The following is a 14,122-nucleotide window of genomic DNA, read 5'->3' as shown; positions in this document are numbered from 1 at the left end:
GCATGTAGCTGATATGTTCATTAGAAATTATTGTATTGCTGTAACATAATTTTGCTTCTTCATAATTCTCGTCATCAAATAATCGTATCGCTTCATAACTAAAAATATTATTAAAAAAATAATTTTATATCTTACATTGTTTTTTTTTCCTTTTTTTCTGAAAAACATATCAATTCTGTTACATATTTAGTTCATGGATCTTTTTAAATGAGTTTCAAATTCTTACTATTCGGAATTACGATAAAAATTACGTAACGTGTCTTATTTTAAATGTTTGTAATTTTTTTTTTATTTGCATTTCCAAATTCCACTATATTTTCCTATAGAGTTTTAAAAGAAAATTAGAAGAGCTATTTTTATAAATTTCGGATGTATACAATTATTAAAATTTAAATTATTATATATTGTGATGATTGCAAATAGAAATTATATATTTACCTACCAGAATCTCAATAAATTTAATTTAACGGCTCATTTAAAAAAAAATACTACTCAATAATAATAAATTACGATATTATGAATTCCCTTTCTGTAATTTGTAAAAAAAATTTAAGCAATATTTTAGTTCTTTTTTTAAAAAAAAAAGAAATATTGAAAACTATAAAACAATGATTTTTAAAAAAATAAATAAATTAATAAAGTAATTTAGTGTCAATTGTGTTTTTCATTCCAATTTTTTTACCATAAAATGCTCTTAATTGAAATTCATATACATTATTTGTTCGGGGGGGATATAAAATAATTATGACCTTTTAAGATCTAAATAATCAAAATTTGTAATTTCGTAAATATTGTAAAATTTTGACGTTTATTCTTTTTTTCCCCATTGAACTGAGTTTAGATAGAAACACACTATGCAAATTGTTTTATTCTATTAATTGAATTAATCGAATAATTGTTTAGTCCATATAAGGACACCGCATTAATCAAGTGAAACTTAAATATCAGTGAAATTCACAATGCAAGTGATTTTTTATCCATTCATTTTTATTAAAAGACCAAATGGGAAAAAATGACCTAATATCAATCATTTCATGCATAAAATGTTTTATGCGTCACTCTTAACTTAACTAAATGCTAAAAATCACAAATGCCATTTTTGTTCCATTTACACAAAATTCAGATGGAAGTGATGGTCTGTCTGTGCATTCTCATTGAACAGATAAATCACATGGTATGATCCAGTTTTCTCACATGAAAATCTAACTTCTTTGGTTATCAAAAGCATAAAGTTATATTGGTACTGCTCTACTATGATTGTACTCATCGCTAATACTTATTTATCTTCCTTAGGATTGTCTGCTATTATTATATAATTCCAATAATTCCAAATAATTATAATATTACAAATATAAGATTTAAAATTAAAATCTGTGTCGCTTTATTATAAAGTAATCCTATAATATGACCTGATTACTCAATCTTTATGAAAACAATATTTAAATCGGTATTTGAATATATAAACTGTTTTACAAATAAAGCGTAAAAAAGTTATGTTTACTTTTATAATAAGCTTTGTGGTATCTGCTAAATCTTTTCAACATATGCGATTAAAATAGTGAACACAAAATTACAAAATATTGTTTGAAACAACTTTTTACACTAATACTAAATAACAAAATCTTAATGAAAAACATTCAATCTTAATGAAAAAAACATTCTTAAATGAAAAACATTCAACGAGTTCTTATAGTTACCAGACATTAAATATAACACTGTAACTTTTTTGTAGAAGTTGCTACGTTAACTGAGCTAATGGTTAAGTTAAAATTTTATTCTAATAGAATCGGGAACTAAATCTGAGAAACCAAATCTGAATCAATATAATAAATTGTTTGATCTTTCAATTGAATACTTTTTTACTAAGATGTAACAGTTTTTTTACGGTTAAGAATCAAAAAATTATTATAACAATTGTGATGGGCTGGTGAGCGAAGCTAGCATTGAGTAAAGTCTCTCAGCAGCTCATCTAAAAACAATATGTTATTGATGTAAATTTAATTTTAATTGTGAAGCATATGTCATCTGCTTCGAATTTTTTTTAAATATTAGGTTAACATTTTAGCAGTTTTTAATTGGTTCATAAGTCCTAAAGAATTAAATAAACTAATGTAATATTTTTAAAGAAACAAGTAAATGAATCGATTAAATAATTGATTCATTAAATTTTAGTCAAATATTCCTTCTTGAAACATGACACATAGAATCAGGAAATTTCAAAAAGTATTTATCATTCTAACAAGCTAGCATCGGTTGATGCCTTGCCAGTAACGTTGAATCATAGTAGCAATGACAGAAACCATAATATCATGCAAATTCCTTTTCAACCTTAAGAAGCTATAAAATTGGATCATATTTTGATCCAATTTTGAATCGTGTATTCAAATTCAAGAATCATACCGTTCAACTTGGAAATTATGAAAACTATTTACAAATTCAAATGTTATGGTTTAGCACAGGCCAAACGACTTATACTGATGTGTTCTAAATGTGTGGATTGTTAATATTTCTTTCTTTTTTCTTTTCTTTTTTTTATTTTTATTTTGCTTGGGTATATTTGAGTCTCATCTATAATAGAAGTGAATACAACATAATATTAAAAGCTAAGATACCAAGCTTGATAAATTCAGCTGCAGAAGCAGGGATTGTGGGCGGGGCGACTCTTGTCAAACTCATCAGAATAGACAATCAAACGAAAATGACCACCTGTCGACGAATGAGAAAGAGTAGAAAATGTACGTCAAAATATTACTTCACACACCCTTATTTTTTTTGTAATTTTTTTATAGATATCTTCTAAACCATTAAGCATTCACTAAAAATCGAAATTGGCGTTAACATGTATTCCTCTTGTTGTAGTTGTTCACGATTAATGCTGTCAAACCGCCTCGAGCATTAAATGTATTACTTTTTATGTTTAGTTGCTTCATTATGAATACTTATTATTATTTTACTTGCTTTTGCAGCTCACGTGACTAATTTTTGCTTGAGAGTAACTATGTAATCAAATGAAAATGGTTTCAACAATGTAACTGAAAAATACTTGTCTTTTTACTATATTTTAATAACCCATGTGAGACGGTAAATTTCATAGAGTAATAATTAGGCTCAGTATTCTGTTAAATAGTGAGAAAATTAATGAATTTCCCCATGTTTAGTGCAATTAAAACTAATTAAAATTAGTCTACACTGTAAAAAATTCTGGATAAAATTACGGTATATTGTACTGGTACTTTTGTGCGTTGTCCGTAATATCCGGGTAAGGATTTTAGGGTAGTTATTTCCGGATTTTAGGGTAATTATTACTGTAAAAATTAGGGTATATCTGATTTTTTTTGTTACGGTAAAAGTGGACTTTACGGTGAACAGAACCGGTACCCTGAGTGCCGAAACTTTTTATCGTAATTTAATCCGGAATTTTTTACAGTGTAACGTAAGACGCCTATTGAATTATGTGAAATAGTTAAAAATGTTTGGAAATAAATTTGATTCATAAAAATTCCTTGAAATTTTTTAAATATTTTTTCAATATCTTTGTAAAAAGTCGTCGTTTTTTTTTAAATATTTAAACAATATTTCGATTTCCTTCGTAAAAGGATTATTTAACTGATTAAATGATTTTGCCAAACATATGAACTTTGACGTCTATGATATGTTGAATTTGTTTAAAAAAAACATCATAATAATTTACGCATTAATTTAATGCCGCTAGTGCTACTCCCGCCAAATAGCACTAGTGTAACTATTCTGGTCCATCGCTTAACTTTTTTTTATGTTAAGAATATGGATTAAAAATTAAATAGAAAACATCAATCAATTTTTTGTATGTGACAGTTGAATTGAATTCCTGCACGGAAAAAAATGTGTTTGAAATTACTGTATTCTATAGTAATTACATTTTTGATGAAAAAAACAACAACATAATTTTGTTAATGAAACCCAAAATACATGGTTTTTAAACCATTCAATTAATAGTAATTTTTTCGCTCATATAGTAACGGTTTAGCCAAAATTCCGTTCTTCAAAATTATAGCTCTTATTACTATACAATTAAAAAATACAAAAAAATACGAAATTCAAAAGTAAATTTTACCGAGTAAATAGTATTTTTGCCATGCTCTAAGGAATCATGATAAAATTACCAAATTTTAACTTATATTATTATAAAATCATATTTTATTTTTCATGCATATTTTAATGTAGAAATATCATATTTTAATGTTTTATTGTATTGTTACCACCAAAATGACTAGCAAAGCGCTTCAGTAAGTACCTAATTTTTGGAAGTTGGTATAGAACCAGAAACACGGTAAATTTTACTATATTCTGGTAGCTTTGTTCATATTTTTTTTTATCTCGGTGTAGAAATTTTTTTTAAGCATTAGTACAAATGGCACTAACAACTTCTCTTTTACAATTCCTAATTCCATTCACAGTTCTTTTCAAAGTTTTGAACGTTGGGAGAGTTAGAGTATTAGAATTATTGAAGTTTGTTAGCTTCTTTTATTGTTGTTAGAAGCATCAACTGAAAAAATCCTGATATTGAATGAAATCTTTCTTCTTCGCTATCTTGGGAGAGAACAACAACAACAAAAAATAAAATAAAAAAAAACTGCTGAATAATTGTTTCTTTTCTACTTGTTATTATGAATCAGAAGTTTTATTGCGCCCTGAAAGCTATATAACAGACAAAACTATCCCCAAAACGATTTCTCATTTATTACAGAATTATATTTCAAGATGAGATAAGTTATTGTATTTAAATTAGCCATCTTAACGTGATAGACATAAGGTCGTGTTTAATGGCCAATTTCGAGGTAAATTTTTAAGAAATATGAACCAATTTTTCTAAGAAAAAAATGTTTTTTTTCAAACATTCATTTTTCTAGAATATTTTAATATATTTTTACTGGAAATGTTTACTTTTGAAATTGCGTTTTGAAGTCAATAATTTTTAATAAAAAAACGAGAGATTATTCTAAATGCAAATAAAAAACTAATGGAGAAAGATTTACGAAAAAAATATCCTTGAAAAGAGCATCAAAACAAGAAAAATAAATGAAATTAATCATCCTACTCTTTGTATGTAATTGTTTCGAGATTGTGAATCATTTATCAGAAAAAAATAACTATAAGACAATAATGACAACATAATGGCAGTTGTTAAAATCTTTATTATTATTGAAAATAATCATATAAATACAAAAAGTAACTGGAAATTTGTTATTTCAATGTATAGTTTAATTCATTTATAAAATTTCTATAATGAGAAAGAAAGACAATAATAAAATTGTGTTGCACATAGGAAACAGTGGATTTATGAAAGTGTAACTAATATAATTATAAAAGTGTATAATTAATAAAATATAAAAAAAAGTTTTTTACTTTTTAATAGTAAAAGTAAAGACAATATTGGAAATAGTATTATTGTTCAGTGGAAAATTTAATTTTCGGATGTGTAACTAGTAAATTGTATTGTCTAAAAAATATTGTATAAATTATAATTAGCTCAAAAACAACAGGCAAAATTTTATTTATGAACATTTTATTAATTAAGAAACTGAAGTTAAATAGTAATAAAATTAGACAAAATGGTTATATAATCGAATCAAAACTTTAAATAACGCTCTTGTTATTTATAATATTTTGATACTTGTAACATTCATTGTAGTTGCTGGTATTAACCGGAATTATTATTAATATTTTCAAATAAAAAACTAAAATTCTGCTTTTAGCTAAATCTGTGCTAAATTATTAAAAATATCTATTAAATATATTAACTAAATCTCTGCTCTGAGATCCAAACTAATTCAGTTTGAATGACGAAATAACTAGCATATTTGGATAATAATTGTTACAACTTCCGCTCTAAAAGTAAATAAATAATAAAACAGAGAATATCAATAAACACAAAATAGTTTTATTAAAAGAAAAGTTTATTTTTATAGTCTTTAAAAGTGACTTTGTACATTTTGAAATTCAAGTTATCCATTAAATTAAAATTCAATTATTTTAAAAGTAATATCTATTTATAAATATTTATTAAATATATTATCTAAATCACTGCTCTGAGATGCAAACTAATTCAGTTGGAATGACGAAATAACTAGCATATTTGGATAATAATTGTTACAACTTCCGCTCTAAAAATAAATAAATAATAAAACAGAGAACATCCATAAACACAAAGTTGTTTTAGTAAAAGACCATATTATTTTTAATGGCTCTTAAAAGTGACTTTCAACACTTCAAAATTCATGTTATTCATTAAATTAAAATTCAGTTAATTATAACTTATATAAATATTAACTTTCAGTTTCTTCTTTCTAGTTTTAGAATTCGAGAATCTCAGACATAGTTCAGTCTCTGTAATATGTACTGCAATAAATACCTGTTATAAGTAACTCTTTAAAAAAAATGTGAATTAAAAAAATGCCAAAACAAGCTCAATTTTATATGTAAACATTCTTTACAATAAATAATGTTTTATAGTTTAGCATGAATAAGTGCATCATACTACACATTTGAAAACATTTTAATTATTTAATATGTGTTTCTTTAAAAAATATTTGAGGAAAAAATATAAGTGACAAACATCTTAAAACTTTAAGTTTTAAACTTTTGACCTTTGGGGAAGCTTTTCATCTATTTAATGTAAAACACAGCACTCCAACAGAAAATGTAGTAATTCATATTCTGTTCCTATTGATCTGAATATAGATTTAAAAATTTTAAATTTTCCGAATATGAGAGTAAAAATAATTTAAATATTGCATCATAATACAATGACTGAATAGTTCTATTACAAAACGCCTACACCGTGAAAATATTCTGGATCAAATAACGTTAATAAGTATCGGCACTCAAGGTGCCGGTACTTTTAACGTAAAATTTATTTTTGTCGGAACTTCTTACGGAAAAAAATGCCATACCGTAGTTTTTACAGTAATAATTACAATGAAATCACTGAATCATTCTCATTAAATAACTATTACTGTAAAGATTACGGTAAAAATGAATTTTACGGTAAAATAAATTTTAAAATGATGTACCCAAAGTGCCGATACTTTATACCATAATTTGGTCTGTAATTTTTTACAGTGAACGACACTGTTTTTATAAAATTTGCTTTTAAAAAATTATGTTTTTGAAATTATGTTTTAATGAAATTTAATTTAAATAATTTCACTGTTTCTAATTTTTTATTTAACTTAATTCAAAATGTACTTATCATTAAATATGCTTATCAACGAATACAAAATATTTAAAAACATGTTCTTCAATTATACTTTGAAAAGAAGTACTTTTAGTATCAAAAAATTTAAAATCTCGGTTATTATAATGCATAAAAAATAATTTATTTGAATAGGAAAGCTTTTTTTAAGTAATAAAATATAAAATATAATTTAGTTTAAAAAAAATTTTATATCATTATTTTTAAGTATTTTTTAAATTTTATATCTTTAAATTGAATTTTAATTTACGAATTTGTTTTTTAATATTAATTTAAAATTGAAAAGTATTATTTTAAAAGGTTTTTATACAGCACATATATGCAGGCACAGTTTTATTCACTGTTATTGTTCATGTTGTATAATAGTATTTTAAATCTTAGTCAACACTTTAATTATCAAAATTTCATTTCAAACTTCAGTTTTGTCTTTTAATAATGCGAAGTTGAATTCATAATGGATAATATGGATTTACTATAAATACCAAAGACATAGTTAAGTTTATTTTTTTTTTCCCTTTACATATTGAAGAAAACGAAAGCAAATTTGTAAGACTGAAGTATATAACAAAAATTAACAAATAAATAAATATTCATTCTAGTTTTTACCTTTTTTTCTAGTTTTCCTGTATTTTAATCTGAAAATAATTTTTATCAGCATTTCATAATTCAAAAACTTGTATTTAATTACTTTTATTGTATTTAATACTTTTATTGTATTTTATTGTATTGCACATAGTTGCAGCCATGTTTGGTTTTGAGGTAAACTAAGTACATATTTGAGTACAGAGCTGTAACAATCGTGGAAGCAATTATTTAAAAATCACGAAGCAAAAATTGTTAGAAAGAGTTAGTACGGATATACTACTAAAATGTGCTTTTTTTAAAACGATATATTTTTGTGACGAAGCCATAAATTGATGCTAATGCCCATGAAAATATGCGGTGGAAGTAAATAAACAAACAAAACAATGATTAAATAAATAAGTAAAAAATAATTAAATAAATAAGTAAAGTTAATACAGTGAAAAAGTAAATAACAAATGTGATTATATGCACGTACACCTCAACACCAAAAATGGCGGCAACTATGCAGAAAAATTCTTCACAGTGTTTGAAAAATAATTTTTTTTTCATTTATTATTAAACGAATCGTTGCTACTATGTTTGGAAAATAAGAATCAATTATTTAATGATAAGAAAAATCAATAGTATTTTCGATATCTGAAAAATGAAAACAAATAAACAAATTTTATAAAATTAAAGAATAAAAGCGTATCTGCCTAAAAACACATTCATTAAAACTCTAACTAAGTATAATTTCGATGAAGAAAAGGAAGAAACAAGACTATATTTTTGAATATTTTTTTATGTTAATTTTAATTATTAAAACATTAGTATAATAATTTTAGTTGATTTAGAAAAATTTAAATTCAAGACAATATATTTTTAATATTTTCAATATAAGATTTAAATTGTCTGGGTAGGATTCTTTAAGTATTATAATGTCCCTTACGGTTTTGTCTGATAGATTTCTATTGTTGTTTTTTAAACTAAGCAAACTAGCATTTACCTTAACTGATCTACAATCTTTATTTGGCAAATATTAAAGACCTCATACATAGTTTGCAAATGAATTCGATTTGATTTTATGTGAATCAAAAAATCAAGCTTCTTTTATTTCCATATAATTCGTTTTGAATTACTTTTAAAAATGCATACTGTTCGATAAAAATTATTAACTTAAGCATTTGGTAAAATACCACAATTAATACGGCGATTTCATATTTAAAAAAAATTTAAACCAAGTCAAGGCAAAATTTATTACGTTTTATACGTATTTCTCAATTAAGCCGTCATAGGGATTTCTGTTAAAAGGCCGCAGAGCATAAGATAGCATAAGATATAATTGATCCTGTATAAAAATAATTTTATTGCATTGTTATATTTCTAAACAATGCCAAATAATGTACACTTTAGTATGATTTGTATTAAATAGTAATAATTAATCATACATTGTAAAAAATTCTGTAGCAAATCATGGTAGAAAATACCTTAACTCAGGATTCCGGTATATTTTATCGTAAAATCCATTTTTACCAGAACATGTTACGGAACAAAAAATCTGATATACTGTAATGTTTACAATAATAATTTCCGTAAAATCATTGAATCACTCTGGTTTAAATACTATAACTGTCAAAATTATGGTTTAATATTTTACGGTAAAAACTAATTTTACGTTAAAAGGGATTTTACAGATGTTGCACCCAAAGTGTCGGTACTTTATGCCATAATTTGATCTGGATTTTTTAGCAATGCACAAAGTTAAATTCAAAAATAGTGCACTATTAATATCACTGAACATTTATCGATAATACGTGTGATATAAGAGATAAATATTTCCGTAAAGCTCATTTTGTTTTCGTTTTATGCTAATGCATTAATTGGTGAGGAATGCAATTATAAGATAATGCAGTTTTGCATTGTTATCGTTATCTTTTTTATTCATAAATATAAATAATGGTTTCTTTGTTTTCGTTATTTAATACTAGTATATCTTGAAAGTATTTATTACAGAATGTTGTTTAAAGTATTTTAGTTACATATAAAAAAGTAGCATTACAAGGAGTTGAAATTCAATGCAAATATAGATATTTATAGTTTAATGTAATTTAAGTACAACTGCATTCATGGTTTAAATGCAAAGTATGTAGTTTAATACAGTTTAAATACTAAATTGAATACTATAACAGTAGTTTCTTTGTTTTTGTTATTTAATACTAGTATATCTTGAAAATGCTTAATATAGAATGCCATTTAAGGTATATTAGTTAACTGTAAAAGAGTTGCATTACAAGGAGTTGAAATTCAATGCAATTAACTATATTTATAGTTAAATGTAATTTAACTACAATTTCATTAATTAACACTTTTAAAATGCTTATTCTTATGAAATGTTTGCTCCAGTTTAAATTATTTTTTTAAATTTTTTAAAGTTTTTTTGCTAACGTGAATTAATTTATTACCTACATTTATTTTTTTAATAGATGATTTTTTAAATAATCACGGAAAAGAATTCCTGAAAACTGTAGCGACATTTCTTTATTATTTGTACTTAAATTTTAGCACTAAAGCTAAATATGCTAAAAATATTTGCATTATAAATATTTTATGCTAAAAAAATAGAACTATAATAGATAAAATAATGTTTAAAATTCTTATTTATTTAATTAAAAATACATTAAACTGTTTTTATATTTACCAACTTATAATGTTAAAACTTTCTTAAATTTTGAAGACCAAGCATATCCTTTTTTAATTATTTTAAATATTTACTAAATAAATAACATTTAAATTAATGCATTGTTTTCTACATCATCAATTCACTGATTTTTATGTAATTAAATGCAAGTCTTATAACAAAATTCATGTGTTAAGAGATTAAATTTCTTGCATTTTCCCTTTTCTCCCATTGTTTATATTTAGAAATAACTCTAACAAAAACTAATTAATATTGCATCAATTATTTTTTTTACAGAATTAAAGTTTATAATTTATACCAGTTAACCAATTTTTTATGGTTTTAAAAAGTTCAAATAATTTCTTTTGAACAATTCGTTTCTAAATTAATTAAAACTCAAAAGTAAATACAGTTTTGTTTCCAAGTACGTATCAAATATTAATAAAATCAATAGTATTTACGCAATTACACATAATTTGATAGGTTTTAATTTATCTTCTGGATAACTTAATTAAGGAAATTCCTAGATTTCAAACTTTTATAATGGATCAAAATCTGTGCACATAAAACTAACTTAATTGTTTTAATTGTTTATAATAAAAGTAAATAATGATAAAAATAAATATTTTATAAGATCTAATTAAGAAAAAAAAGCTAGCGAATAAAAAAACAGTTAGAGAACGAAGTTTATTTTAGCTACAATTATATTATACGCATCTATTATTTCTTCTGACATTTTTAGAAAAGAAATGAGGTGTTGAAAGAATAATTATATCAATTGTTAAATGTGTATTCATCTGTTGTTGTATGCATTATTTAATCAACAATTAAATTAATGTTGTTCATTTTCACCATTCATTAAATATTAGCAATTGTAAAAGGAAGGTTCCTTTTTAAGTATTCATGATTCACCAAAAGGATATTTGAGAACAGCTTCGTGGAAATAGTTTTTCCTTTATTACTTTTTAACAGCATTAACAATTTAATTAACAAAAACATATAACAATTCTCATTTGCGGAATTGTTTGAAAGGGGTGAATAGGTTTAGAAGTTTTGCTTTTAGTTTTTTTAATCTCTTTCTTTGTCTCCTTTAATCGAATTATTCAGCTTGAAACATTTGAGTTATTTTAATTTGACTAATATCCTTTTTACAATTAAAAAAATAATTAAGAAATCATGAATTTATAAATTGATCAAAAATAATTTTATTGAATAATTTTTAACTAATTTTTCATCAGAGCAAAGATTTTCTTTAAAAAAAAAGTTTAATTGATTCAAGACACCACAATACTTTTTATTTTATTTATAACCGTCGTTGAACAGCCGACGCAATTTTTTGGGTTTACGGCTACTAATGTTCAGCTCTGTAGCCTTGTATTTTTGAATCCCATCCAGAAGACAATGGAACTCCTGGATCAAGTATTGGGAGAAATTTGCCTTCACGGAGGTCATTTTTAAGGAGCTAATCCAAATTTGCGTTACATGGGGAGAAAAACCACATAAACCTTCTACGGTTAGCCTAACTGCAAGAGGACTCTAGCTAGAGGACCACTGAGGATATTTTATGTCAGCATTGGAGTCGATGCGAGCCGGGTGCGGAATTCGTATCTGCCTGCCATGGCAGGGATTCATACCTGGTTTATCTCATTGGAAGACGAACCCCTGATGCTACAGCACAATACTTGTCAAGAAATAAGTTCGAATGTAGATGTTTAATAAAAAAATCTTTTGACAAGGCTTTTTTTATACTTAAAAATTAACTTTCAGGCGTAATAGAAGAATAAATTTTCAACGAAAGTACATAGTAATGGTAAAATGCACTTCATACGCTTCATTATTGCATTAAACATATTTTCAATTCTAAAATAAAGTATAAAAATAGCTATAAATTTTAAAGCGAATAAATAATCATAAGTATTGTATAATTAAAAGCTTTCTTTTTTGACCTTTCAAAGTTGCATTATGAAATTAGATGTATAAAAACAGATGTTTAAGATGTAATTAAAAGTACATACATTTGGAACTGTTTTCGAATTTTTCAAAAGCAAATAATGTGGACAACGCGTAGAATATTAATTAAAACTAATATATTTATTAACAATTTGTCTTCATGTAGGTGTTTTGCATGTTTCCATAAGTAATAAAAAATGAGTTTCTAAAAATGAAATTGAGCGATTTAAGTCAAAATATAATTTTGGAATGTTATATTTTAATGGTAAATATGCTTGATTTACTTAAAACAGAACTTTTATGTGAATGTGATTCTAAAAATAAGTATTAATTATAAAATTATTACGATTAGGAATAACTAAATTCTTTTTCTTTATTCTATAATCAAAATATTGTTCCAAAATCGGATGTTTAACAATTCAAATCATAAATGTTAATTTTTGCACCTTTCATACTTTTCTGAAATTAACTCATTTCTTTAAAAAATGAATAAAATAAACTTATGAAACATTAAAATTTAAAAAAAAACAATTAATTTTAAGAGCTAATTGCTGATTACATGCAGGAAGAGTGGAATAAGATTGGGTACACTGTTAGAAATTTATTGGGGGAAATGATTAAATAACAATTTATTTAATTGTTATTTTACCGTATTCAAACAAAGCAGACAAATAACCATAAATAAGATGGTATTCAAACTGTTAACTGCGAGAAAAACCGTTTATTAACTGTTTTCACCTAATACGGTTAAACACCTAGAATTATATCACACAAACTAGGCCTACCTGAAGAAGTCACTTAATTCCTGGCAAATGGGTACATATTATAGCTGAGAGGTCTGTCAATCTCGTGACCGACAGTACGGAGGTTCGAGTCCCAGCATTGACACCAACAATATTTCCTTCATTCCCTTATAAAGAACTTCTAGCTAATTCTTCCCACTTTTTGATCCTGGCCTGTTCGAATACAATACTCTTATTTAAGCATAAATGGTTAAATAATAGAAAAAACATCATAAAGCTGATAAACTATCTCCAATGTCCAGTTAAATTTATTTTTTTTGCAGTTTTTAAACCATGCTAGTTGTAAATAGTTAAAAACTCATGTAGTTTTGTATTCATAGTTCTTTAACCATACTTGTTGTAAACGGTTTCACCACCGTAAAGGTAAAAAAACATTCTTTAATGTAACCATTACGGTTATTTGGATGGACAGACTGCTGACGGTTATTTTACCATAACTTTGAATTGATCTTTACTTATAAAGAAGAAGGACCTACCATGTTGGCGTGTTGTTATTTAATTCACGGAGTCTATGTGAATATATTTTCCTTGAAATATTATTGCATATAACAAGAGTTTTTAGCGAAAGAAATGTGCTTATTCTTAGAAAAATTGCTAAAACTGCGTTTCAGAAAAGCAATTTAATTCCAAAATTCATTAGTTATAAAAAAATTTCAAAAACTCTCTGAAATATTTCATTATTTTACATGATATGGGGCTTTTTGCGAAATTTCTAGCTTAACTGAAAATGAATTGTAACTTTTTTTTTACTTGTTGTAAACGGTTCTACCACAGTAAAGATAAAAAAATGTTCTTTACCGTTAACGTTATGGTTAATTAGATGGACAGACTGCTGTTCATCTAATTAACCACAAAATTAACGGTGAAGAACATTATGTAATTAAATGCAAGTCT

The 14,122-nt window shown here is 24.9% G+C and overlaps 1 long non-coding RNA gene across 3 annotated transcripts in view; it reads right to left on the bottom strand.

The window, feature by feature from the left end:
- Positions 1-14,122, bottom strand: part of LOC122269411 (uncharacterized) — a 50,125-nt gene that overhangs the window by 32,036 nt on the left and 3,967 nt on the right. Inside the window, exons 2-3 of one of the 3 annotated variants that reach the window (XR_006225165.2) lie at positions 13,211-13,381; positions 5,155-6,378 (exon numbers count right to left, since the gene is read on the bottom strand). This is a non-coding gene — a long non-coding RNA (uncharacterized lncRNA). Of the gene's footprint in view, positions 1-5,154; positions 6,379-13,126; positions 13,382-14,122 lie in introns of those variants that run through there. The other 2 variants (XR_011637541.1, XR_011637540.1) reach the window with 2 other exon arrangements.

This window comes from Parasteatoda tepidariorum, chromosome 1 (genome assembly GCF_043381705.1).
Source record: "Parasteatoda tepidariorum isolate YZ-2023 chromosome 1, CAS_Ptep_4.0, whole genome shotgun sequence".
Classification (NCBI taxonomy): Eukaryota; Metazoa; Arthropoda; class Arachnida; order Araneae; family Theridiidae; genus Parasteatoda; species Parasteatoda tepidariorum.
Note: the sequence above shows the minus strand (reverse complement) of the source record. Positions and strands in the feature narration are given on the sequence as shown.